The following is a 27,688-nucleotide window of genomic DNA, read 5'->3' as shown; positions in this document are numbered from 1 at the left end:
CAGGACCGTTGCGGTCAATGACCCTGCCACAGCTGATGTTGCTGCGCAGGGTCCATTAGTGGGCACCCAGCTGCCACTGACACAAGTCAGGCCTTTGGTCATCCCTCCACCTGCCACTCCCTTGGCTCAATCCACCGAATCCACTGGCCATACTGGTCAGGGCGGCATTAGCCAGCCAGGGTCTGCGCCACAGTCCAAGAGGAGGAAGGTTGCACCTGCAGCACAGGCTGGGACCCCACACACAGCCACTACCTCCTGCACGTCGAGGAAAAAGCCTTTCTGTAAGCAGGAACTGGACTTCCTCGTGGACTACGTGCGGGGCCACAGCCGTGACATGCTAGTGGGTGTCCATAGTCAGACTACGGCTGCCCAAAGTGACACGATATGGAAGCATGTTGTGGAACATGTCAGTTCATTCGGCCATGAGGTGCGCATGGCGCAGGAGTGCAAAAAGTGTTGGAATGACATCAAGCGCAGCACTAAGGCTAAGCGTGCCTCTAATTACAACTTGACTCTGGTGACTGGCAGTGGGCCTGCACCAGAGGAGGAAGAACTCACTCCGCATGAGGCTCTCGTTGCGGAGTTCATACCACCTGAATTGGTCGAAGGAGTGGGAGAGATGCTGGACTTTGATGGCCAGTCCAGTGAGTGTTGATGCGTGTTTGTTGAGGACGTGTGTGTTTCACTTGTGGGATGTGTTGTGCATGATTGCTGCTACATGTGACGTGTACATGGTTCTGATGTGTAAGTAATGCAATGCTTCCGTCATGCATGTCTCCTCTGCCTGCATGCGGGACTCCATGTGGGCATGCTCCCTTGCCCCTCCTCCGCCACTCTGCACCCCAGTTCCACCTTTGCACTGGTCTGCTTCAATCTTGCCAATGTGTAGTTTCTTGTTCATGTGTCCTGTGTAGATGCTAACTTCCAGCGTAGAAACTGCCAGACATATGCCGTGTGGTACAGCCTTAGTACTCTATGCAGGGTATCTCACTTGTACTGTGCATGGGTCAGATGTCCCGCAGGGACATGAGTGCCCATTCATGCTCCATGTGCATTGCACGCATGCCCCTATGTGTCCTTGACTGGATGATCACTGTAATATGAGTCCTTGGTTACATACATTGCCTGCCATCTCATCGGCCTCCCCATGTCAACTGTGGCTCAGTCCTGCGTTGCACACATGTTTAGGCTCTCACAATCTGTGTGGCTCACAGGCCTCAGCCTGTTCAATGGCCAATGACTCTGTCCAACTCTTGTTATGTCTTCCTCACACGTGGGCGGCCTCCGGAGTTTTCATCATGTGTCCTGCCTACTGTCCCAGCATCATTTGCAGTGTTGTAATTTGAATCACAATAAGCTGTTGATGCCAGTCAACACTGCCTGTCAATACACAGGTGTATGGTCAGCCTTTTGATACCATGCTAGGCATCCCTGCTTTGGTACTGGGGTGGAGGGGTGCTTGGCTTCTAGACATGGTACACATTGAATGCACAATGCACGTGATGTGTGAATTTGACATTGCACTGCCTTCACATTTCCTGGCACACACCATGGAGTGCATGTACATGTAGGTAGTGAGTGGCGTACACATTTTCTGCACTGCATAGACCCACATCCATGGAAACTGCCACCTTTCAACAGGTCTGATCACAGAAGCTATTCAAAGTAGACCCAGCATGCATGCCAGGTCATATGTTGTGTGTCACATGTCTGCCGGATGCCTTTGCTGTCGGTGTGTGTGTGTGTCGTGTGCTTCTGACATGTGTAGTGACCTTTTTTCTCTCTATTTTTCAGTCGATGACGCAATGGAGGCGGAGGATGGTGTTGTCATGCCAGACACAGGGTTGGTAACACCACATCAACCCAGCACTAGTGGGGGTCGTGGGGTGGTAGGCCACGAAAACCCCAAAGTGCTGCAGTCCATCTTGTCTCTGGCTGCCTATCAGTCCAGCCTTGATGACGACTCTGACGTCCATGTTGAGTTGGATGAGCATCAAGTCCATGTGTCAGGTGTGAGTGATTCTGATGTGGACACTCCTCTGTCTGCGACACCTGCACTGAGGGATCAGACAGTCTTGGTTCCTCCGCCCGTGGTGGATCGGGACGCAGGGTCACCCTCCACACCAGTCACTGATGTGCCTGGGACATCACGTCGACGGAGGCATGTAGTCGTGCAGCCGCAGGTGGTGCCAACACAGCGAGGACCCCCGGTCATTGGGTCCCGCAGGGGTCAAGCGCGGCAACGCGGTCGCCGCACGTAACCGCTGTATACTGAGTGGGAGCAAGACATGACTGCCAATTCCGAACGGCAGGGGGCAGCAATGGAGAACATCGCTGAGAGCATGGAGCGTGTGGCCCGATCTGTGCTCCCCCTGCTAGGCAGGTGCTTCTCCAGCAGCAGGCGGCACGGTCCACGGCCCGCTCGCTCAGGCTGGGCATGGCGGCCTCAGACAGGGCACGCCAGGCTGAAATGTCGTCTCTGCGTCAAGCTATTGCTGCTCAGGCAGAGGTGCACATGGATGCCCTGAGGGAGGAGTATGCTTCCCTCAGATCCACTCTGGGTGTTCTTATGATGTCCCAGAGGCAGCAGGCAGAGGAGAGGTTTGCACACCTTGAGCGTACCATCTCGGTTGAGCTACAGGCTTGCCGGGAGGTGCAGCGGTTGTCCAGCCAGGTCTTGCAGGAGGAACTCCGTGTTACACGTGCTACCTTGCAAGAGGAAGCACGTGTATCACGTGAGGTTCTGCATGCAGACCTATGTCACATCGCCACACAGAACCAGGCTCACCCATCTGGCAGACTTGCTGCCGACGAGGGGCAAGCTGCGGCTAGGCGTGGCCAGGCTACTGTGCCACGTCCTCCTTTACAGGATGAGCCAGACTCGGACGACCATCTATCTCCCACATAGGTCAGGCTGTGCAGGCGTTGAGCCCATGGAGGTTTTTTTTTTGGCTCAGCATCATCGCATGTGGATGTTGAGCAGCACCCTGTACCTCCCCCCTCCTGGGTGCCTCCCCTCCCCCCCGGGTTGTATGTGGCCATTTTTGATTTTTATTTTAGTTTAGTTAGTTAAGTTTCTGTTTGATAGTTAGTTTAAATAGGTAATGTAGGTTTTCCATTGTTAGTGCAATTTGTTAATAGTTGATTTAGTTTAAAATTGCTAGTCTATTGTGCTTTCATGTGACGGTGTGGTGCTTTGTGTCTTTTGAAGGCATCCACTGTCTTTTCCAGCTGGGCCCTTCATGGTTGTCTTGTGTATGTGTTTGCTGCTTGGGGTCCTTGACTCACATATGCCACTCCTGCCTCCCTTATCCATGGGCTCGCAAGGATGGTTCGGTGTTACAGAATATTACACAAGGGCTTTGGACTGTCATATCTGTGGCATGTCTGGTGCTGTGTGACTTGTGTTGACACCCCTAGTGGGGATGATTTTGGTGTCATTGTCCACTGTTCGGCTTTTGCTAGATGGGGTGTGTCATGAATAATGTGTACATTGATTGCTATGCATTGTGTAGTATGTTTCATATCTTTCCTGTACACGTGCTTGTTGCAATTCATGCTGTAGATAGTGTACCACACTTTGGATGTGAAAGACGGACTGATGGTGTGATTTGTGATGTGACTCTCTGACATGGTCAAGTAATGAGATGCCTGATGAGACACACACAGATGACTTTGAAGCATTAATCATGTGTTTCATGCCCTTTCTGCAGGGGGATGAGCCTCCAGAGCACCTTTGCCAGCAGACATGGCCCATTGGACGACGGAAATCTGGACCCGTTTGTTGGTGCCCACATGCACATGTGTGCACAAGCAGAGGCACAGTGATTGCAGACCCACATCCTAGAACTGCTGACATGTTCCAAGGAACTCCAGGCAAGGTGAGCATCACAGGGGGGCCACGACACAGCAAAGCTTGCACCAGGCGAGTTGCACATGCAGGCTTAGTCACAGCACTGAGGGTGAGCTTAGACGAATATTGGTGTTGAACCACACAATGCAGCTCAGATGTGTTTGTGGACTGATGGCTGTTGATAGTAGGGTTGTCTGGGACACATGCAGGGGCAGTGGCACATGCCCTCCGGTACACCAAGGTCCATTGAGGCACTTGTATCAACCATGTAGCCTTCCGAGACATGGAAAGGGGCAGCTCACAGGGACATACAGCAAGGGACATACTCGGGTGCAGTGCATTTAATTTCCATGTACTTTATGATAAATGCACTGCCAACTTTGTTTCGGTCATGGTGGTACGCAACTTGCACTGAAGTCATGGCTTGCTATATGGGTCTGTCTGCTTACCCAGGGAGCATTGCATGTTGTGTGAATTGTGACACATTGGTGTTCCATTTGCCACGCAACTGCCGGCGGCAGACTTACTGCATTGACTGTGTATGACCCGTCACAGGGGTACTGAGATATATGGGTACGAAGCATCTACACCCGGTTGTCTGTTTGTAGAGTAGTTTGTTGCTTTTGGGCATGTTTGGTGATGTGTTTTTGTGTAATTGGCACGTACAGGTTGTTGACTGTGGCTCTCTTTGCACATTGCAGTGCTCCTGTAACCGGACCTGAGAGTGCGCAGGCAGGAGGCCAGCACTCAAAACCAGAGCTAAGTGTCTTGTTGTTTTTCTTTCAAACTGCTCTGCATAGGCTTGCTGGGGGGGTGCACTAATGCATGGATGTATGTGTGATTCAATTTGGTATGTTTTTTTCCCCCTAATCACCCGGAATCCTATGCAATTTTGAACCCTGTACCCTCTACCCGGTGTTCCTGCTTCCTGTACCTATCCAAGCAACGTTCCCTAACCCTCTTTCTCCTCTGGGGTTGCGGATGCCTGTGTAAGCCCCGAACTTGCAGGCACCAAAACCCTAGAGGCGGTGGTTGGTTCGTACCACTCCTAAACCCGGACTACAGAAGGCCATAACAATGATGTCCAAATTTGTTTGGATTGTGTATGTGTTCATGCAGGTAGTACATTTTCGTTCATTCCCTACTTTCATGTGTCATTCCTCCTCCCCTCTCCTGCCACTCATTCCAGTTATCCAGTGTGCCAACACCTGTCCCGACTGCATATCCCTGAACATCCTTCCCCACCAGGGTCTCAGGGGCCTGTGTGAGTTTGACCTTGCAGGCACCCGGGACACGGTGGGGGTGGTTGTTTCGTGACACTCCCGCGCCTGTACACGGGACCTGTGACAATACACATCCGTTCATGATGCATCATCCTATGTTATGTACCACACATGGTTTACATCCTGTTGTGACATTGTTTTACTGTGCTACCTTGGTTGTTGCATCATTGTGGTAGTACTTGGCCTTTGTGAGGTACTGCTACGTCAAGTCATCTACTGGAGGGTGTTCGGGTTCATTTTTATGCCTTGGATTTTGTGATTTTGGAAATGAGTGTGGATTCTGAGGGTTCAGGCATCTTTTTACACACAAGGTGGGAGATGGTGACGAAGGGTAAAGGTGATCCTGTGGCCAGGTGGAATTGAGGGTTGGAGGCTCCATGACCCAGGTGCAGTTGTTCAGTGGGTCATGGTCATTTGTGAGGGAAGGGGGGGTTGTTGTTGATAGTTGCCTTGCCCTGCAGTGTGATGAGAACTCTGACATTGTAATGGTGGTATCCTATGTACATGTTGTGTTCTGCTGATCAATGCCTGTTCATGTGTTGTGTTTTCCTTTCAGGTGTGAGGGGATAGTTGTGATTTGACATGCTGGGGTGTACACATGGTGAATGTTCACATGTGATGTGTAGGGAACACTGATGGTCACTTGAGTGCATATGCATATGTGGAGTGCATGTCCTTGCAGAACCACACACTTGCACTCTGATGCACTACATGTACTCCCACCCTTGCATATCCACGTGTACACTGTTTGCCTTCTGGTGCCCACTGTGTCCCTGCAGCACATGTTCTGTGACCGATTATGGATCCAGTACATGCCTAATTTGATGTTTGATGTGGTCTGTCACTTAGATGTGATGCTCAGGGTGTGCATCACACACAATGGCTGTTCACTGTGCTGTGCGCTGAGCAGTGTGTTGCAGGAGTAGGACACTGCACACATGAGCTGCAGTGTTCATTTTGCAATGCATAATGTGCATGTAGACAGGCATTCATTGTTAGGTTACGTCTACGACTGTTGTAATGCATTTGGAAATGACTTATTTTGGGTGGGAGATTTTGTTGGTCTGGCATTTCATCTGATTCCGGGTCAGGCATCATTGTCTGATGCCACTGTACATTTAGGACATGGCAATGTGTACCTTATCGTTACTGTGTTGGTGTATGGGTATTGCTTGCCATGTCATGTTGATGTTTGGGAGGGTTTGAGTGACATGACAGTGATGGCCACCTTGCATGTCAGGGTCATCCGCTTCTCAGAGCAACTAGCTGGGTGTAGATTTCTCTCCGCGGCAGGGCCCTCCCCCTGGAACAGACTTCCTGCCTGACTTGAACTTGAGGGGAACCATCTCCAGTTCTGGAAGCACCTTAAGACCTTCCTCTTTGCTTCTGCTTACTCTCTGCCTTTCCCTTGCAGAGTTCTTCACTTGAAATGCACAGGAGCTGCAACTGGGCCACTCTCACCGACCTCGGTCCCTGTCCCAGCCACTCTCCACTTGCACTGCCTCCCTGGCAACCCCTGCACTTCAGTACTGTCTCTCTATCCCTACAGCCCTCCCTTCCCAGCACTTGTCTGCACTTACCTTTGCAGTTGCCACCAGCCAACCTATGTATTATTTTTTTGGGCTACTTCCCCTGTACTGGACTCCCCCCCACCCTTCCCCTTGCACTTTTCCCTTCCCCCTACCCCTGCAATTGCACAATCTTAATGACACCTGGCCTAGTAGTACCGTTGTCTGTCTTCCCTTGTTCCCCCCTCCCTGCCTCATTGCGCCTTGAAATACTTGTGTATGGGCCATATCATGTCATATGTCATATGTGTGCCTTTTGGTCACACAGGATAGCTTGTGTTTAAGTAGCTAGGGATGCAGACGATGTGGCACTTCCATGGCAACTATCTCAGGGTGGTAGGGTTGTGACAGTTGACTGTCTCTTTGTCATCATCGATTGTCACCTGGTATGTGCCAGGCCTGTGTGCACTCCGCAGGGGTGAGAGTTTAGGTGAAAAATGTGCCCATAAGCTGGGTCCGGGCTTCCTCGCCACGTGCCCTGTCCCCTCCCATGGGCAGCGCATGTGCCTGTGGTTGGGGATGTGGGGGCACCACCATGTCCACCGGGACCCCCTGCCATGTTGCAACATTGTGCAGGACACATGCTGCCACAATAATCCTGCACACTACTGGTGGTGCATAGAGTAGTTGCCCACCAGAGCGGTCAAGGGAGCGGAAACGTGACTTGAGCACTCCGAATGTGCGCTCCACTATGCTCCTGGTTGCAATATGGGCGGCGTTGTATCTTACCAGGGGTGGTGTGGTGGGGTTCCGGATTGGCGTCATCATGTGGTTGCTCAGAGGGTAGGCACTGTCCCCTGGGGAGGTGATAATAGTTGAGATTATTAGGGTTTGGATATTTGTCTGTGTGTGACTTGCATGCATGTGCAAGGGCATTTGTACTGACCTAGGAGCCATGTGTCACCATGCTGCCCAGCTTCCAGGGCCCGGCTCAGGGCAGACATTCTGTATATGAAACTGTCACGGGTGGAGCCAGGGTAGTTTGCATGGACAGAGGTGATGATTCCCTTTGCATCACATACCACCTGTACATTGATGGAATGCCAGTGCTTGCGGTTTCGGTAGATGTGCTCAGTGGCCCTAGGTGGACGTAGGGCCACATGGGTGCAATCTATGGCACCAAGCACTTTGGGGAAGTGAGCCACCCTGAAAAAATCCAGGACAACGGCCTGCCTTTCTGCGGGTGTTCTGGGCATGTATATGTGCCTGCGGACTGAGGGGCGCGCTGTCATGATTGCCAGTACCTGGTGTAGGCAGCGTGACTGCGTGGCCTGTGAGACCCCCCCCACTATAGCAGTGGTCCGCTGAAATGACCCAGTGGCCAAAAAATGCAGGACATTGAGCAGCTTCTCCAAGGGGCTCAATGCTTGGGAGCAAAGGGTGGGGGATGTAAGGTCATCTTCCCACTCCCTGACCAGGTCTAGGATGATATGGGGTGGAAACCTATACCTGCCGCAGACCTGTTCGTCAGGCATCCCACAAATGTTTGTCCGTGGTGCGAAAATGCGTGCCCTGGCTATTCTCCTCCTCCTGCGGTGTCCCACGATCAGTGCAGCGACAAATGGGGTATTCATCGTGGCTGTATATATGCGTTTGTTGTTTGCACGCACTTTTATACTGTGCGTGGGGACGCCTCCGCCTGCCTTCGTGTGGGCGGACGCGTTGACGCCTGTGCACGTCTTTTGCCGTGCGCGGGTTTCCTGTATTCGGATACGTGGTAAGACTGTACGTCCGAGTGTCATCGCGTGTGATCGGAGGGGAGTGAGCGTACACGTGATTGGCCTGGGTACGTGTGTTTCGGGGTGCGCGGGAAGTTCCACACGCGATTAGCCTGGGTACGTGTGTTCCGGGGTGCGCGGGAACTTTCACACGCGATTGGTGGAAATCCACGTGTGTTCTGTCATCACGTGCAATGAGGGAAACACCCGCGCGTGTCACGTCATAGAGGCGCTCACACGCAAAGGGCCTTTGGTCCAATGAAATCACATATGCGTGCTGCCGTGCATACGCGCTAAGGGCCTTTCCTCGAATTACACGCTGACGTGCAGATTTTTCACGTGCCAAATCACTCCGTATCAAGCTGGCCACGCGTAAGCACACGGAAGACCACGCTCCTGCCCAGAAGGCCGAACTACTGCCCCCCAGAGCCCCGAGCATGCTCCCACCTGCCATCTGCTGCTGCCTGACTGCCTGCTGCCCACGTGCCCTGCCATTTGCTGCCTGCACATCAGCCAGGGGTGCTGTTGCTGTGACCACCCCTGCTAGAACCGAAGACTCCTGACTGGGATTCCATCGCTCCACAGCCCAGCCCCAGGACCCAGTTGCCCACCCACTCCTGCCTCTGGGGTTGTCATGTCAGGGCAAACACCATCTCAGACCACTGACAACCCCCGGCCAGAGAGGCAGAGGGGCACCAGCTTCAGTGCCACCGAAGTTGGGGTACTGGTGGAGCAAGTCCTGGGGCAGTATGATGCCCTCTTCGGAAGTTCCCACGCCGACAAGGAAGGACGGACTCGGATCTGGACTGACATCTTAACTGCCATCAACGTGGAGGGGGTGGCAGTCCGCGACTTACAACATGTCAAGAAGCGCTGGGAGGACTTCAGGTCCAGGACCCTGAACAAGGCCCGGCGCCTCTTGAAGGCAGCGGATGCCAAGGGGCGCCGGTGCCACTTGTCAGAAGAACAGATGAGGGTCCTGGAACGCATATCCCCAGCGCTCCACGTCCAGGTCCTTGAGAGGCAGACCCGTCTGGAGTCGAGCGGTAAGTGTACATGCATCCTGATTGTGAGCAGTGCGTGTGGTAATTATTCAGTAGTGTGCAGGTTGCACATCTGTTTGTATGGGGTCGAGTATGGGTGGGGGTTTACAGGGCCGTGGGGCTAACACATGCGAGGGCTGGAATGTGTGAGACATGGATGGTGCTTGTGTGTGTAGGCTTGCATGCCAAATGCAGTTGTGTGGGCACACATGTTTGGATGAATGTGTATGTAAGTAGACATGTCCGTGATGTCACGCATGTATGTTGTTTTCGGCTGCATGTATCAGCACTGTGTACATGTGCATGTGTGTGTATTTGACAAGGGTGCAACAGTGATGCAACATGGATGCATGTGACAGCGGTATGTGGAAACCTGATTGGCAGATGTGACATGGATGCCCGTCTGAACACTGCGACACTTGGCAGAGGTGTACACATGCATGCAAGTGTGGTGGTGTGTGTACATGTGTGGTGCACTTCCTGTGTTGCATGTGATGTCTGGCTCACCTTTGCCTGCTCATGCTGTTGTATGTGTATGGATGGTGCTGGCAGTTGCGATATGGCTGTGGTATGGCTCATGTGTGCGAGTTGAAATGACATGTGTGTTGGGGATTGTGATGACATGTCTGAGGTTTGCCATGCCACTCATGTACAACTGTCATGTGTGTATGTGTCCATTGTACAGTGCCCCGATGCCTGTGCTTTGTTTCTCCCTGTCTGCAGCGTCAACTGATGAAGAGGGCGGAGAAGGTGCTGTGGAGCACAGCGGCGGGGATCCCACCGCCAGCCGGAGACGCAAGGCCCGGCTCCCCTCCCATGTTGTGATCTCATCGGGGAGTGAGGAGTCCGGTGCCGCGTCCCAGGCTGCAGCTGCCGGGGGGAGGTCCAAGAGGCGGAGGTTGGAGGTGGACTCCTCGGCAGCAGAAGGGGCAGCTGGGACCCCACAGGGCCCAACAGGGGAAGATGGCACGGAGTCATCCAGGTTGGTGGGGGGTTTGCTGGAGGAGGAGGCCGTGCAAGCACCAGAGACGGGGTCTGGAGGTGGGGATCCCACTGGTGCTAGTGGTGCACTGCAGGACCAGGGACAGGAGGCAGCACAGGCCGCCGCGGAGGTGCCTGTGTGCAATCCTGTCCCTGATCCTGTCCCTGCATCATCTTGCACCAGCAGGGATGCCTTCGTCCAGACCCGTTTTCAGGCAGGGGATGAGCTCACGTCAACTGGCCTTCCTCTGCCTGCGGACGTGGCTATCCGGGTCCGGGTTGAGCCTGTCCTGACTGGTGTGGCGTTGCGTCAACGGGCCATGCGAGGTGACCTGCAGTCTTTTCATGAGGAGACTGCACGTCATCTCGAATGGCTCGTTGACCACGTCAGCCTGCTGGGACAGGTCACCCAGGCCGGATTCCTCCGTATGATGGGGCTTGCTACGACCCCCTCCTCAACTGGACCCCCTACGCGCCAGTCATCCTCCGTGCCATCTTCCCACCCATCAGTCACCTGGGTGCCCTGTGGAGCTGCCTCTGATGGTGCGGCCAGGCTGGTGGAGGAGGCATCCCTGCCACAGTCGGGATTCGGACGTCCAGCAGGGGTGGCCACATCAACGACTGCACCCCAGCCGGCGGAGGATGTGCAGGCAGCAGGAGGCAGTGCACGGGCAGAGGCACAGCAGCAGCAGCAACGTGGTGGGAGCCATGAAGGCTCAGGGCCTTCAACATCGGAGGGGCAGGCATCGGCCGGAGGGCAGGAGGACCCAGGACAGAGAGTGTCTTCCGTGTGGCAGCGGTTGGGCCACGCCATAGATGCGGAGCAGCAGCGGGCGGAAGAGGCACGGCTCACAATGGTCAGGGCAGAGAACTCCATGCGGAGGGCCCTGAGGCGGGCCGAGTGCCTCGAGGCAATCCGCAGGGGTTTGGAGGTGGACACGTCCACGGCCCTGCTTACCCTCGGGCCATGGAGGAGGACCGCCTCCGGGACATTGAGCAGGAGTTCGATGATGCCCTGGCCGGGACATCAACAAGTGAGACGTCAAACTAGCCCGCTGCCCTTGTACATAGTTATGTAGGTAGTGTTAGGTGTTATTTTTGTTTTGATTTTATTTGGACCTTTCGGACATTGGCCACATTTTTGTATATAGTTTATTTTATTAGTTAGTGTAGTTAGATAGGTTTCCTTTCCTTTGTTGGGATAATGGACCCTGGCTTGTTCCCATGTACATAGTTCACTGTTGGATTGTATTTTTTTTTCACATTTTAACCATGGAGCAATGGCTTTCTTTTTTATTTCCCATTGGATTTTGTTTTGTGGACAGTGACTTTGGACACCATTACTTTGGAATTTTATTTTTGGTTTTGCTTTTTTTTACTGACATGCTTCTTTTAATTTTTGTACATTCACATTTCTGTTTCTTTATTTTTGATTCTATTTATGTTTCCTTTAATACATATTTTTTTTGGTGAACTTCAATGTGTGGTATCTCATTGGTTTCATGCATTTCATGATATGGGTTTTGAGATTCACTGACACCCATTGGGTGTATGTGAGGGAAATGTGTTTGTTTCGGAACTTGCAATTGGTGTTCTGTGATGTAATTGCAAATTATGAGTGGGTGGATGCAATACTCGGGTGGGTGTTTTGCATTTGGAGGCTGACCATAGGGACCAGGGATCTAGATTGTGATGACATGTTGGCTGGGCAACATGAGTTGCACATGGGTGGGGGCCTGCTGGCAGGTGCCCCGCAGTGCTGGGGGGTGGGGGTGGTGGGAGACATGGGTGGGGGCCTGGTGGAGGGTGCCCCTGCACTGCTGGGGGGTGGGGGTGGTGGGAGACATGAGTTGGACATGGGTGGGGGCCTGCTGGCAGGTGCCCCACAGTGCTGGGGGGTGGGGGTGGTGGGAGACATGGGTGGGGGCCTGGTGGAGGGTGCCCCTGCACTGCTGGGGGGTGGGGGTGGTGGGAGACATGAGTTGGACATGGGTGGGGGCCTGCTGGCAGGTGCCCCACAGTGCTGGGGGGTGGGGGTGCTGGGAGACATGGGTGGGGGCCTGTTGGAGGATGCCCCTGCACTGCTGGGGGGTGGGGGTGGTGGGAGACAATGGTGGGGGCCTGGTGGAGGCTGCCCCTGGTGGCTGGGGGGTGGGGGTGCTGGGAGACATGGGTGGGGGCCTGGTGGAGGCTGCCCCTGCACTGCTGGGGGTTGGGGGTGGTGGGAGACATGGGTGGGGGCCTGGTGGAGGCTGCCCCTGGTGGCTGGGGGGCGGGGGTGCTGGGAGACATGGGTGGGGGCCTGGTGGAGGCTGCCCCTGGTGGCTGGGGGGTGGGGGTGCTGGGAGACATGGGTGGGGCCTGGTGGTGGGTCCCCCTGCACTGCTGGGGGGTAGGTGTGGTGGGAGTCATGGGTGGGGGCCTGCTGGCAGGTGCCCCACAGTGCTGGGGGGTGGGGGTGGTGGGAGACATGGGTGGGGGCCTGGTGGAGGCTGCCCCTGGTGGCTGGGGGTGGGGGTGGTGGGAGACATGAGTTGCACATGGGTGGGGGCCTGCTGGCAGGTGCCCCACAGACATGGGTGGGGGTGGGTGTGCTGGGAGACATGGGTGGGGGCCTGGTGGAGGCTGCCCATGCACTGCTGGGGGTTGGGGGTGGAGGGAGTCATGGATGGGGGCCTGCTGGCAGGTGCCCCACAGTGCTGGGGGGTGGGGGTGGTGGGAGACATGGGTGGGGGCCTGGTGGAGGGTGCCCCTGCACTGCTGGGGGGTGGGGGTGGTGGGAGACATGGGTGGGGGCCTGGTGAAGGCTGCCCCTACACTGCTGGGGGGTGGGGGGGTGGGAGACATGGGTGGGGGCCTAGTGGAGGCTGCCCCTGGTGGCTGGGGGGTGGGGGTGGTGGGAGATGGGGGTGGTGGGAGACATGATTTGCACATGGGTGGGGGCCTGCTGGTAGGTGCCCCACAGACATGGGTGGGTTGGGGGTGCTGGGAGACATGGGTGGGGGCCTGGTGGAGGCTGCCCCTGCACTGCTGGGGGTTGGGGGTGGTGGGAGACATGGGTGGGGGCCTGGTTGAGGCTGCCCCTGGTGGCTGGGGGCGGGGGTGCTGGGAGACATGGGTGGGGGCCTGGTGGAGGCTGCCCCTGGTGGCTGGGGGTGGGGGTGCTGGGAGACATGGGTGGGGGCCTGGTGGTGGGTCCCCCTGCACTGCTGGGGGGTGGGTGTGGTGGGAGTCATGGGTGGGGGCCTGCTGGCAGGTGCCCCACAGTGCTGGGGGTTGGGGGTGGTGGGAGACATGGGTGGGGGCCTGGTGGAGAGTGCCCCTGCACTGCTGGGGGGTGGGGGTGGTGGGAGACATGGGTGGGGGCCTGGTGCAGGCTGCCCCTGGTGGCTGGGGGGTGGGGGTGCTGGGAGACATGGGTGGGGGCCTGGCGGAAACTGCCCCTGCACTGCTGGGGGGTGGGGGTGGTGGGAGACATGGGTGGGGGCCTGGTGGAGGCTACCCCTGGTGGCTGGGGGGTGGGGGTGCTGGGAGACATGGGTGGGGGCCTGGTGGTGGGTGCCCCTGCACTGCTGGGGGGGTGGGGGTGGAGGGAGTCATGGGTGGGGGCCTGCTGGCAGGTGCCCCACAGTGCTGGGGGGTGGGGGTGGTGGGAGACATGGGTGGGGGCCTGGTGGAGGCTGCCCCTGGTGGCTGGGGGGTGGGGGTGGTGGGAGATATGAGTTGCACATGGGTGGGGGCCTGCTGGCAGGTGCCCCACAATGCTGGGGGGTGGGGGTGGTGGGAGACATGGGTGGGGGCCTGATGGAGGGTGCCCCTGCACTGCTGGGGGGTGGGGGTGGTGGGAGACATGGGTGGGGGCCTGGTGGAGGGTGCCCTTGCACTGCTGGGGGGGTGGGAGACATGGGTGGGGGCCTGGTGGAGGGTGCCCCTGGTGGCTGGGGGTGCAGGGGGACATGCGTTGGTGGGCAGTAGTGCAAGTTGACATGTGGGTTGGCTGGGGGGCATGGCCATGGTGGATGGGGTGCCTGCAGGACATGTGCAGGGTAGGCCCCTGTGGTGTGAGCCTCCTGCAGGGGCCGTGGAGGGTGTAGAGGGAACACCTGGGCGGACCCACACGTGCAATTCACGTGTGGTGCTCCCCGCGCACCCATGTAATACATGTACCCTGATGAGATCGCGTGTGGAACTTCCCGCGCACCCCTGTAATACACGTACCCTGATGGAATTGCGTGTGGAACTTCCCGCGCACCCCTGGAATACACGTACCCTGCTGATGTTGCGTGTTATACTTCCCCCGCACCCCAAAATACACGTACCCTGATGAGATCGCGTGTGTAACTTCCCGCATACCCCCGAAATACACGTACCCTTATGAGATTGCGTGTGTAACTTCCCGCGCACCCCCGAAATACACGTACCCTGATTTGATCGCGTGTGTAACTTCCCGCGCACCCCCGAAATACACGTACCCCGCTCAATCGCGTGTGTAACTTCCTGCGCACCCCCGAAATACACGTACCCCGCTCAAGCGCGTGTGAAACTTCCCGCGCACCCCCGAAATACACGTACCCCGCTCAATCAGGTGTGTAAATTCCCGTGCACCCCCAAAATACACGTACCCCGCTCAATCGCGTATGTAACTTCCCGCGCACCCCCGAAATACACGTACCCCGCTCAATCGCGTGTGTAACTTCCCGCGCGCCCCCGAAATACACGTACCCCGCTCAATCGCGTGTGTAACTTCCCGCGCACCCCTTATGTACACGTATCCCGCTCAATCGCGTGTGTAACTTCCCGCGCACCCCCGAAATACACGTACCCCGCTCAATCGCGTGTGTTACTTCCCGCGCACCCCCGCAATACACGTGCCCCACTCGCACAGGCCCAATTGCTGTATGTTGCCACTTTTGTGATACGCTGGGACTCTACCGCCTGCCTTCGTGTGGCGGACGTGTTTCAGCTTGTGCGTGTCTTTGGCTGTGCGTGGCTTTGCCCTATTCGATTCCATGAATACGTGTGGTTCGAGTGCGTGTGGGCGTTCCGTCTGCTTCCCTGCAGTACATCCTCAGATACGCCCTTATTTTCGTGCGTTGTTCCCCATTCTGCGCGTTACGCCCCGTGTCCCGCCCACTTTCTGGTGTATGCGCCGAGGTTGTGCGCTTTCACTGTGCGCGTCGCGCACGCTTTCAGAATGTTGCAGTGACTTGTGCGCCATGCACGGGTTTGGCGCACATCCCGAGGTAAACACACACAGGGACCTCCATGAATCGCACGCGTGCGAGTGCGGCTGTTTTTTTGAGCTTGCGCCTGCTTGCTCAAAGATTTTCGGCGCACGTTTGTTCCATGAATCGGCCCCAGAGTGTCAAATTGTGAAGGCAGCTTAGTAAAACTCACCAAACCAAATTTTATTAATCATATCAAATTGTCATTAAAGACTCCTCAACATAAAGAACTATATTACATGTCCTTGCTACAACTCTTTAAACCATAGAGAAATGAAGAAGAAATACTAGATAACTATGACTCCTACGAAGACGCTTTCAAAGCAAATGAAAGCACTATAATCGATGTAAACTTTACACACTACAAAACAATGTTGCACAATGAACAGCAACACGAAGAAGAACTCCAGGCCCAACTAGATAAGGACACTCCTGACAGTAGTCAACCTTCTGTAACAGGAAGCCAAGAACCACTGGGACAGCCACTAATAACAAATGAGGCAGAATTAGCTATGACGGAAGTAGAAAACACCATGTGTCAGTATGAAGATAAAGAAGGCTTAACTATACTACAATCAAAACGAAACAATGAGCAACGTAGCATTTTTCAAGAAGTACCAAAAGAAATTGCACATGGTGTACAACATGAAAACAAAGAATGCACCTTCCAAAATTACAAACCTATACTACTGTACGTCAAAGGTGAAGCTGGTTCTGGCAAAACATGCTTAATCAAAATCATCAGCAAATTCCTTCAACAATTGACAAACAACAAACTGTCAGCTGTTCTCACTCCCCCCACAGGTTTATCTGCCTACAACATAGGCGGTGTCACTTTACACCGATTACTACTCCTGCCAGTAGAACACCAAAACAAATTCGACTATTACAAACTTTCTACAGAATCTGCAATGGAACTACGCAAAGTATTAAATCAAATGAAAATGCTACTAATAGATGAAGTGAGCATGGTCTCCAACCTAATGTTGGCTTTGATTCACCTCAGATTACAAGAAGTAGTCAAAACAAACTACGAAGAGCTCTTTGGAGGAAAACACATTATTGTTTTCAGAGATCTTCTTCAATTGACACCAGTGAAAGGTGAGCCATTTTTTTTTTAAATCTTAGGACGCAAACTCTGCTGTAAAATTGTTGGCAGCATAGGAAATGTCAACCTTTGGCAACATTTCCAATACAGAGAATTAACAGAAAACATGCGACAATCTGCGGATCTCAATTATGCCAACATCTTAAAAAGTATTAGAGTTGGTATACTATCTCAAGAAGCACACGCAATATTGAAAACCCAGCACATTCATGTACTTTATGGCGATAATGCATGTGCTACGGATGTTATGGAACAATTAGCCCACAAAAATGTCAATTGTATGGCCTTAATGCCAGCTCTTGCAAGCTGTTTCAAATTCAATGAAACAATGTTAAAAAAAGAAATGCAACCAATAATTGAAATTAGCGCCAGAGACAACCTAGACATACATGGTATGACACTACCCATGTCTGAACAAGCCACAACAAGACTAAATAGTTTAGAAAATGTAATCTCCAACACAGCTAGATTGGAAAAAATATTAAGATTATCCTTAAATTGCACAGTAATGCTTAATTGTAACCTTGACGTGGATCAAGGACTAGTTAATGGAGCACTGGGTACAGTTGTTGGCTTTCAAATGTACCCACATGACAACAACATTCAGTTTGTCAATATTCTCTTTGACAAACTTTCAGAAGTGAAAAGGATAGGACGCTCAACAGCTCGATTCCTTCTCTTCAAAGACATGTATGTACACAGAGAACAATTTTCTCTAACTCTTGCATACGCAGTCACCATTCATAAATCACAAGGTCTTACCCTAGACAAAGCATTGATAGACATTGGTAACACCGTCTTTAAAGAAGTCATGAGCTACGTAGCACTATCCCGCTTACGTACACTTGACGGTCTAGTTCTAATCAACTTTGATGCAAGTAAAGTAAACGCTGATATTCCTTGCATTTTAGAGTACAATAGACTTTGTTCACTATACACCCCCCATCTAAAAACATATACTGTTCCTCAAAATGTAAAATGTTGTCAAAGAAAACTAAATCAAACAGAAATGCAACAGGATGTCACTGCAAATCCTCCAAAGAGAGTAAAAAAAACCAAATACTTCATCAATTACCACAAACAAAAAAGAAACTATTAAGGAAAGTAAACCAGGTACTTCTTGGAAGACAAACTAAAAAAAAAGCACTCAGATACAGAACTACCTGGTCCATTTAAACTTTCAAATGTAATTGGTATAAGTTGCTATGCAAATGTAGCAATGAATATTCTATTTCAATTACCACCAATTGTTGACAACATTTACTTACACAGTACAGCCCAATTGTGTTTGTAAATGTTAGTACTTCATAGAAACGCAACAAACATTCCTGACAACACGTATAGTGTTTATGGAATAAGACAACAATTGGACTACTGTGCTGGAATGGTGAAATTCACTATAAACTCACAGGAAGATCCACAAGAATTTCTAATGTACTTACTACAAGTACTGGAAAACAAAAACATACCTATAAATGAAATCTTCCAGATTTCATACATGTGGAAACATACATGCACTCTCTGCAACAATGTGACACAAGAACAAATCCCCAATGAGTGCTTCGTGTATGTATCAATACCTAATTGTGAATCCGTTCCATTTCAGCAAAATGTACAAAATGCAAACCATGGTAGATTATGTACTACCTGCAATTTGGATAATCGCTCCACCTTACTAATACAAACACATAGTAAATACGTAATACTAATGCTTCTACATTACAATGAAGATGGTACCAAAAACAACTGTAAACTGACTGGATTCACACATGGTCAAGTATCACTTGGTAAGAAAACCTTCACAACAATAGGTATAATCTACCACACAGGAGCCACAACCAATGCAGGTCACTATACTGCATATATAAAAAAAATGTGGATGGTTTCAATGTAATGATAGTACCATTACTCTAAAGCAGAGATTACCAGCATATCTTACAAACGCTTATTTAATCTTCTTAAAACCAAAATTTATGAACTTAACTGTACTTAAACATGAACAAAACTTCTATTAAAAAATTATACACTGTTAGAATATGCCAACAGCTATCTAACTGCCCCAAGTTTCTACAACAACTAAACAGATAAATGAATACCACTAAATTATATAAAAAAATAAACAGTTAGAATACGCCAACTGGTATCTAACTGCCCCAAGATTTTCAATAACCAAACAGATAAATCAATACCACTACATTATGACAAAAAATAGACAGTTAGAATACGCCAACTGGTATCTAACTGCCCCAAGATTTTACAATATCCAAACAGATAAATCAATACCACTTCATCATAACAAAAAATAGACAGTTACAATATGTCAACAGGTATCTAACTGCTCCAAAAATCTGCAACAAGCCAACATATAGAACATTAGCCAGAAACAACAAGTGAACGCTGAAAACAAACAAACAAATAGACTGTAGCATAACTAAAAAAAAATGTTTTTAATCCAAGATGGATTTTTTTTCCCCACAGACCCAATAATTTTAGCAACAAACACAGAAACTGAGCAAATTGCACAGTACACTGGTTTGTAATTTACTAAATATGAGGGTAAAAAAAAAAGTTGATTATTCAATGTTATAAGTCATTACAAAATACCAATACTAACATGATATTTTCTTTTATCACAGAAATTATACATGTACTCCAGTTACTAAACCAAACAGTAAGTATATTATAATAAGTATAACCATCGCAGCAAATCACACACATAGTGACTTATAACTTCAGTGTTTATAAATTTGGTCTTGACCATGCACCCAAGTCTCTAGGCCCTGGCCACAACCAACGCAGCATACCACACCATAATAGCTTATAACTTCGGTGCTTATAAATTTGGTCTTGTCCATGCACCCAAGACTGGATAAGCCACTATGTGTGTGATATGCTGCAGTGGTTGTGGCCAGGGCATAGAGTCTTGGGAGCATGGCAAGACTCTATGCCCTGGCCACAACCACCGCAGCATAGCACACCATAGAGTCAAACATTTTAACTATGCCATATGGGCAATTTTAATGTCCGCGAACATAACAAGTGTTCTTAGAACATTTTCAACTTGCCCACGTACAGTACGGACAGGTATAGTGTCCTCAGGACACCCCCATTTCGCTTACTTACAAACATTTCAGAACACTGCAAGTGTTCTTAGAACAGTTTCAACTTGCCTGCGAACAGTACGGACAGGCATAGCATCCTCAGGACACACCTATTTCGTTTATTTATGAACATCCCAGGACACTTGATGTGTTCTTAGAACAGTTTCAACTTGCCTACGAACAGTACGGACAGGTATAGCGTCCTCAGGACACCCTTATTTTGTTTATTTACGAACATCCCAGGACACATATTATGTTCTTAGAACAATTTCAACTTGCCTACGAACAATACAGACAGCATCCTCAGGACAACCCCATTTCGTTTATTTAGGAAAATTTCAGGACATCGTCTGTATTCTTAGAACAGTTTCAACTTGCCTGCGAACAATACGGACAGTCATAGCATCCTCAGGACACACCCATTTTGTTTATTTACGAACATTTCAGGACACCACGTGTGTTCTTAGGACAGTTTCAGCTTGCTTGAGAACAATTCTGACAGGTCTAGCGTCCTCAGAACACCCCCATTTTGCTTATTTACAAACATCCCAGGACACTTGATGTGTTCTCAGAACAATTTCAACTTTCCTACGAACAGTACGGACAGGTATAGCATACTCAGGACACCCCCATTTTGTTTATTTACGAACATCCCAGGACACATGTTCTTAGAACAATTTCAACTTGCCTACAAACAATACGGACAGCGTCCTCAAGACACCGCCATTCCGTTTATTTACGAACATTTCAGGACATCGTCTGTATTCTTAGAACAGTTTCAACTTGCCTGCGAATAATACGGACAGTCATAGCATCCTCAGGACACACCCATTTCGTTTATTTACGAACATTTCAGGACACTGCGTGTGTTCTTAGGACAGTTTCAGCTAGCTTGTGAACAATTCGGACAGTTCTAGCGTCCTCAGAACACCCCCATTTTGTTTATTTACAAACATCCCAGGACACTTGATGTGTTCTTAGAACAATTTCAACTTGCCTACGAACAGTACGGACAGGTATAGCATACTCAGGACACCCCCATTTTGTTTATTTATGAACATGCCAGGACACATGTTCTTAGAACAATTTCAACTTGCCTACGAACAATACGGACAGAGTCCTCAGGACACCCCCATTTAGTTTATTTACAAACATTTCAGGACATCGTCTGTATTCTTTTTTTTTTTTAACTTTGTTTATTTTAAATCAAGGCAGAATAACAGGTACAGACATTATATGCAGGGATTATCTCGGCAAGTTGACCCCCAGTCTTTAGACCCCCCCCGCGTTTTCCCTCTCCATCCCTCCCCCCAGGTGATCAGTCCCACCAGCTCTGCAAGCGAGCTCCTCCCGCCCGGGCGGTCCGACTGGAGCCTCAGCGGTTATGCGTCCTCGTTCGGGCTCTCCTGGTTCGTCAGGATCCAGAGGGCTCTGGCCGGTTTATAGGTCAGGGCGGGAAAGCGCTGGTCGAATTCCAGGACTGGTGCCCAGATGTTCCGGAAGCGGTGTAATATCCCTGCCCGTGCCGCTGTTACCTTCTCCGCTATCAGGATGTCCCATAGTTTAGTCCACCATTGGGCTATGTGGGGGCCCTCCGGAGACTTCCAAGCTCGGGCCACCACCGTTTTCCCTGCTAACAGGCAATGAGTCAACAGTTTCGCTCTGGGACCGGAGCGCGGATAGATCCCAGGGACTGGGACTCCCAACAGGATTGGTTCTGGTTCCAAGGGAATTATTGTCCCGGTGATCAGCGAAACAGACTCCAAGCATGCTTTCCAGAATGGTTGGATCTTCGGGCAGTCCCACCACATGTGGAAGAAAGAGCCAGGGAGGCCGCATCCTCTCCAGCAGGCGTGGTCTATCTGGGGGTTCATATGGTGGAGTCTGAGAGGTGAATAGTACCACCGCAGCATGATTTTGTATGCGCATTCCCTGTTGGTGATGCAGGTGGATGCAGTATGTGTACGGGTCCATATGTCCACCCAGGATTGATCCTCTATTGGGTGTCCCAGGTCCGCTTCCCATTGAGCCATACATCGGGTTCTGGTGGTCAGGAAGTCCCTTAGGAAGCGTTTGTAGAGGGTAGATACGCCACCGCGAGCCGGAAGGTCCCCTAGGGTGAGTTCCAGGGCAGTGGGGGGACGTGTCGCTGCCTGCAGGGTCTGAGGGTGTGAGCACCAATGGCGTAGTTGGATGTAAGTGAATCTATCACGTTCCTGAAGCTGAAATTTCTCCTTACATTGGGCAAAAGTGAGCGGTTTCTCCCCCATATATAGCTGGTTTATGGTTTCTAGCCCACCATTGATCCAGTTCTGAAAATTGCGGGGATGCATGCCCGGTGCGAACGTTGGATTGAGGAAAACCGGGGAATGTGGGCTCAATCCTCTTGGCACTCCCTTTTGTTTCAGCGCCCAGTCCCAAGTGCTAAGGGTGTGTTTGGTCGAAAGCAAGAGCTCTCCCCCACAGGGCCTTAGGGGGGGCGGGATGTGTGGCAGGAATCGCAGGGGCAGGGGGGTCCGCGCCTGTTCCAGCTCCACCCATCTCGGGCGGTCTGTCGAATTTTGCCAGGCTAGGACCCGGGCCAGTTGGGCTGCCGCTCTGTAGGCCTGAAGGTCGGGGACCCCCAGACCCCCCAGTTTAGGACTCCCCAACATAGTTCTGAGAGGGATTCTTGCCTTCTTACCTCTCCAGATAAAGGTCAGCATTTTCCTCTGGATCCCTCGGAGGAACTGCGCGGGGATTGCCACGGGCAGTGAGGCGCACATGTACAAAAATCTCGGAAGAAGGTTCATCTTGCATGCTGTGATGCGCCCAAGTAGCGAAATCTCCTGGGTCCCCCATCGCCTCAGATCGCCCTCCAGTTCCTTGAAGAGACGGGGAAAGTTAGCTTTGAACGTCTCTTTTGGATCAGCCGGGATGTGAACCCCTAGATAGGGGATGGCTCCCCTTTGCCATATTATCGGGCACATCCTAGTCAACGGTTCTTGCTCTGCTGGGGTGAGGCCAATGCCCAAGGCGGAAGATTTTTCAAAGTTTATGGTGAAGCCCGAGACTTCGCCGTAGCCGGCGATTTCGCGAATCGCCTGTTTAAGGGATGAGGGGGCCTCCGAGATCGTAAGTAGAATGTCATCCGCATATAGGGCTAGTTTATGATGTGAAGAGCCGCTTGTTATGCCCTTGATTTGATCATTCCGCCTAATTTTTTGTGCGAAGGGTTCCATAGTGAGCGCAAAGAGCAAGGGCGATAGTGGGCAGCCCTGCCGAGTCCCGCATGACAAGGGGATTGGAGCTGAGAAGTGGCCGTTGATCCGCAGGCTTGTTGTTGGTCGATCATAGTTGGCCAACACCATCGTTCGGAACTCCGGTCCGAAGCCGAAGGCCTCTAAAGTGTGTCCCATAAACGTCCAATCTACCCTATCAAACGCCTTAGCTGCATCGAGGGCCACCAGGATTAGTTTTTGGGAGTTCCGGGAGGCGAGGTCCACCAGGTTTAGGGTCCTTCGAATATTGTCGCCTGCGGTCCGGTGCCGGATAAATCCAGCCTGGTCCGGGTGAATGATCTTTGGCAGGATGCGGTTCAAGCGAGTCGCCAAGACTTTCGAATAGATGTTTGCGTCTATGTTCAGGAGCGCAATGGGTCTGTAGGAAGTTATGTTTCTCGGATCTTTTCCAGGTTTGGGCAGAAGGATGGTAGTCGATTCCTGCATCGATGGGGTCACCGCCCCCGTTTCCCTGAAAGAGTTGAATAGGGTGGTGAGATGGGGGGTCAGTTGCGCCTTGAATAGTTTGTAGAACCTGGTGGTGAAGCCATCCGGGCCAGGGGCCCGTGTTTTGAGGGCTTTGATGGCCTCCTCAATTTCCTCCCCCGTGATGGGCTCCTCCAGATCATCTCTCACGGCGTCGGAGAGCCGGGGCACCTCCGCCTGCCGAAGGTATTCCTTCTGATGTGCTGGGTTTCGTGGGGCTGCCTTCATGATTTGGGCCAAGTGGTCAATAGCGAGGCGCTGCTTCTCAGGCTCCGAGTATAACACGACCCCGTTGGCGTCTCGCAGGCCCATGATCGCGGTGCTACGTCTCTGCTTGGCTAGTTTGGCTACCAGGAATCTGTTCGCTTTATTGCCCTTTGCATAATACGACTGCTTAGCCTTCGCCATCAGTTGGGCGGTTTGTTCCGCGTAATGGGCTTCCAGTTTTTTCCGTGCTGTGCGGATGGCCCGTTGTGTTCTGGGCGACCAGCCTTTCTCCTTATGGAGTGCCTCAGCCTCTCTCAGTTCAAGCTCCAGGGCCGTTCGAGTTCGCCGTCTGTCTCGATGGTAGGCCGCACCCTGGGCTATTAGGGAGCCCCTGATTACTGCCTTCATAGCGTCCCAGTTGTTTGCTAGAGAGGTATCTGAGGCCGGGTTTTCCGTGAAGAAGTTCTTTATTCCTGTGGCGATCTTGTCTCTGGTGGCCATGTCGTTAAGGATCGGGTCGTACAGCGTCCATTTGCGTGGAGTGGTAGGGTCGGGGTTCTGAACCTGAAGTTCCAGGAGTACTGGGGCATGATCGGAGATCGCTCTCGGGCCGATGGTGACCTTCTTAACTGAGGGGAACGTGTGAGGTGATATCAGAAATAGATCAATTCTTGAGAAGGTGCGATGGACATATGAGTAAAAGGAGAAGTCCTTCTCATCAGGGTGGAACACCCGCCATGAGTCTATTATCTCCAAGGTCCTGAAGAGACGAAGGAGGCTGAGCGCCTGGGCGAAGTCGCTTGGAGTCGGGGGGTGTGATCGGTCTTTAGTGGGGTCAGGGACCCCGTTGAAATCCCCTCCGACGATCGTTTGGCCCTCCACGAAATTGGCGAGCGATGTGCCCAAGGCATCATAAAAGTGCGATTGTCCAGAGTTGGGAGCGTATACTGAAACGAGAGTGTATAAGTCTCCCATCAGGAGGCATTTGATTGCTATAAATCGGCCTTCTGGGCAGGTCTTTGTTTCCAGGATCTGTGGATGCAGGTCTTTCCTGAAGAGAATCGCCGTACCTCCTTTTTTGCTTGTGCCAGAGGCAAAGAATTGGAGCGGAAACAGCCGGGACCGGAGGCGGGGCACATCAGCGGGCAACAGATGAGTCTCTTGAAGCATAGCAATTGCGGCTTCCTCGTCGCGGAGTTTCAATAGAATCGTTTTCCGTTTGTTGGGGGAGTTCAGGCCATTAACATTCAGGGAAAGGATCCGTAGCGATTGAAAGTCCACTGAAGGCTCACTCTCCGTTCCCTGCGTTAGAGGAGGGGGGTCCTGGGGTGGAGGTTCAACTGCCATGACTGGTGAAAGCACGCACCAAAATATTCTGCTCTTGAGGATTTAACGCGAAATCCCAACGGGGGATCGCAACTTTAACAGGGAGGTAGACCGACATTATCAGTGCGGACCTACCTAAGGCCAACAGGGCCAAATGTCCCATATTGTGGGTTCCCAAGGAACAGGAGATGGAAAGTATCCCTGGGATGGGTATGAACCATGGGAATGTCCCGCCGCCGTCGAGTACTAAAGAGAGGATGGCTCGTAGATTACGGGTTCTAATTCAAGCATGTCTGTGTCCCGGTTAGCTCGATGTTAGAGCATGGGACCGTGGAGGCATCCACAGCAATCACTTCTTGTTGTTTCGTTGTATCGACGACCAAGGCGTGCGTTTGTTTTTTGAAGAAGGAGGCAAACCAGGGTTCTCAGCCCCTTCTGGGAGCGACGTGGAAGGGTCCTGGGAAGCGGTCGGATGCAAGATTTTTTCCGCATCTTCCAGGTGGCTGATTCGGCGTACGGTACCGTTATATGTAAATTGAAGAGCTGTCGGGAACAGCCATCTATAGCGGATCTGTTGCTCCTGGAGAAATAATGTCAAAGGCCGAAGCGCTCTCCTTTTCTGGAGCGTCAGTGGCGAAAGGTCCTGGTAGATTTGAAGAGGGGTGCTCTGGAAAGTGATCTCTTCATCTTGGCGGCTGATCGCTGATATCGCTTCTTTTGTTGTAAAGAAATGGACCCTGGTGATCACGTCTGGAAGGGGGTCCGAATCTATCCCGCGGCGCTGGCGAAGCCTGTGGGTGCGGTCCAGGAGGAGCAGAGATTTGTCCATATCTGGAAGTAGAGCCTCAAAGAAGTTTGTCACGTAGTCCGCCAGTTTGTTATCGGGAACGGAGGATGGGATGCCCCGGATGCGGAGATTATTGCGCCGGGCTCTGTTTTCAAGATCTTCCTGCTTAAATTCCATAATCTCGCATTTATGATGCAAGGAATCGATCGATTTTTGCATTTCTCCCAGAGCGGTATTATGCTCCTGGGTCTGGTCTTCGATCTCTCCAAACCTCTGCTCGAGTTCCGTGACTCTCTGATCTGTTTGGTCAACTTTGGTGGCGAGTTCCGAAAGGCAAGCGCGAAACTCAGATTTGATGTCCGCCATGAAGGCTATCAGGTCTCCTTTAGTGGCAAGCTCGCCCCTGTCTTCTTGCTGCTTCTGGGGGGTCAGTTTGGGAGGTTCCTGTTTCTTGGGTTTCTCTGTAGCTGAAAACATGGCGGAGATATCCGTGCCCTTGCTCACCTTCGATTGTCTCGACATGTTGCTCACGCCACGCGGTTCTAGTCAAGAGACTAGTCAGGAAATAACAGTTGGAGAGCTCTGCAACCTTTATCGCTCCTAGATGGGTAGGTGGGCAGGGGCGCCCCAGGAAGGGTGGAATGGAAAGAAGGACCTCAGCCGGAGTGATCCAAGATGGCCGCGGTAGTCCCGACTCGATCTGTGCAGTATGTTGACTCTCGGTAGCAGCTCAAAAGGCCTCCGGGGTGCACAGCCGAGATCGAGGGATTCCGTTTCAGGTGCCAGTCCCCCTCTCCGAATCTTCTGCCCCCCGAGATTTCGCTACCGGCCGGTGCGAAGCGTGTTGTCGAGCCCGGGAATGGCGGCCATCTTAGTTTTCGTCCGTCGAATACGGGAGAGAAGTTCAGCTCCGAATTTCTAGAAGAATGCCTCCACGGTCAAGGAAGGTGTTATAGTCAGGTTACGCCATGTCGGTTCCGGTCGCCGTAGATGGCATTAGCGACCCGGAACCCCGGCTAGAACCGCCAGAATTCGACGTCGGCGACGGACATCCCACGGGCGGCCTCAGAGGAGCGACCACATCGATGGCGCTCCAAGCCACGCCCCCCCGTCTGTATTCTTAGAACAGTTTCAACTTGCCTGCCAACAATACGAACAGTCATAGCAGCCTCAGGACACACCCATTTTGTTTATTTACGAACATTTCTGGACACCGAGTGTGTTCTTAGGACAGTTTCAGCTAGCTTGTGAACAATTCGGACAGTTTTAGCATCCTCAGAACACCCCATATTGTTTATTTACGAACATCCCAGGACACTTGATGTGTTCTTAGAACAGTTTCAACTTGCCTACGAACAGTACGGACAGGTATACTGTCCTCAGGACACCCCCATTTCGTTTATTTAGAACATCCCAGGACACTTGATGTGTTCTTAGAACAGTTTCAACTTGTCTACGAACCATACGGACAGGCGTAGTGTCCTCAGGACACACCCATTTCGTTTATTTATGAACATTTCAGGACACCCGTATTGTCCGTGGTCAGAACGAACACAGCAGGAGTGCCTGCCACCTAAAGAAATACAGCATTTAACCCATCTCTTACTCCCCCACCCTCTCCAAACAGTCTTAGACACCAAAACACTTTACTAAATAGTATTTTTCCACCAAGTTTCACCGCGCTGTCCACGGACGTCCGTGAATCCAAGATGGCGGGCATTTCCATAAATCTGACGCACTTC

Source organism: Ambystoma mexicanum, chromosome 9, assembly GCF_040938575.1.
Source record: "Ambystoma mexicanum isolate Mex_15411 chromosome 9, UKY_AmexF1_1, whole genome shotgun sequence".
Lineage (NCBI taxonomy): Eukaryota > Metazoa > Chordata > Amphibia > Caudata > Ambystomatidae > Ambystoma > Ambystoma mexicanum.
Note: the sequence above shows the minus strand (reverse complement) of the source record.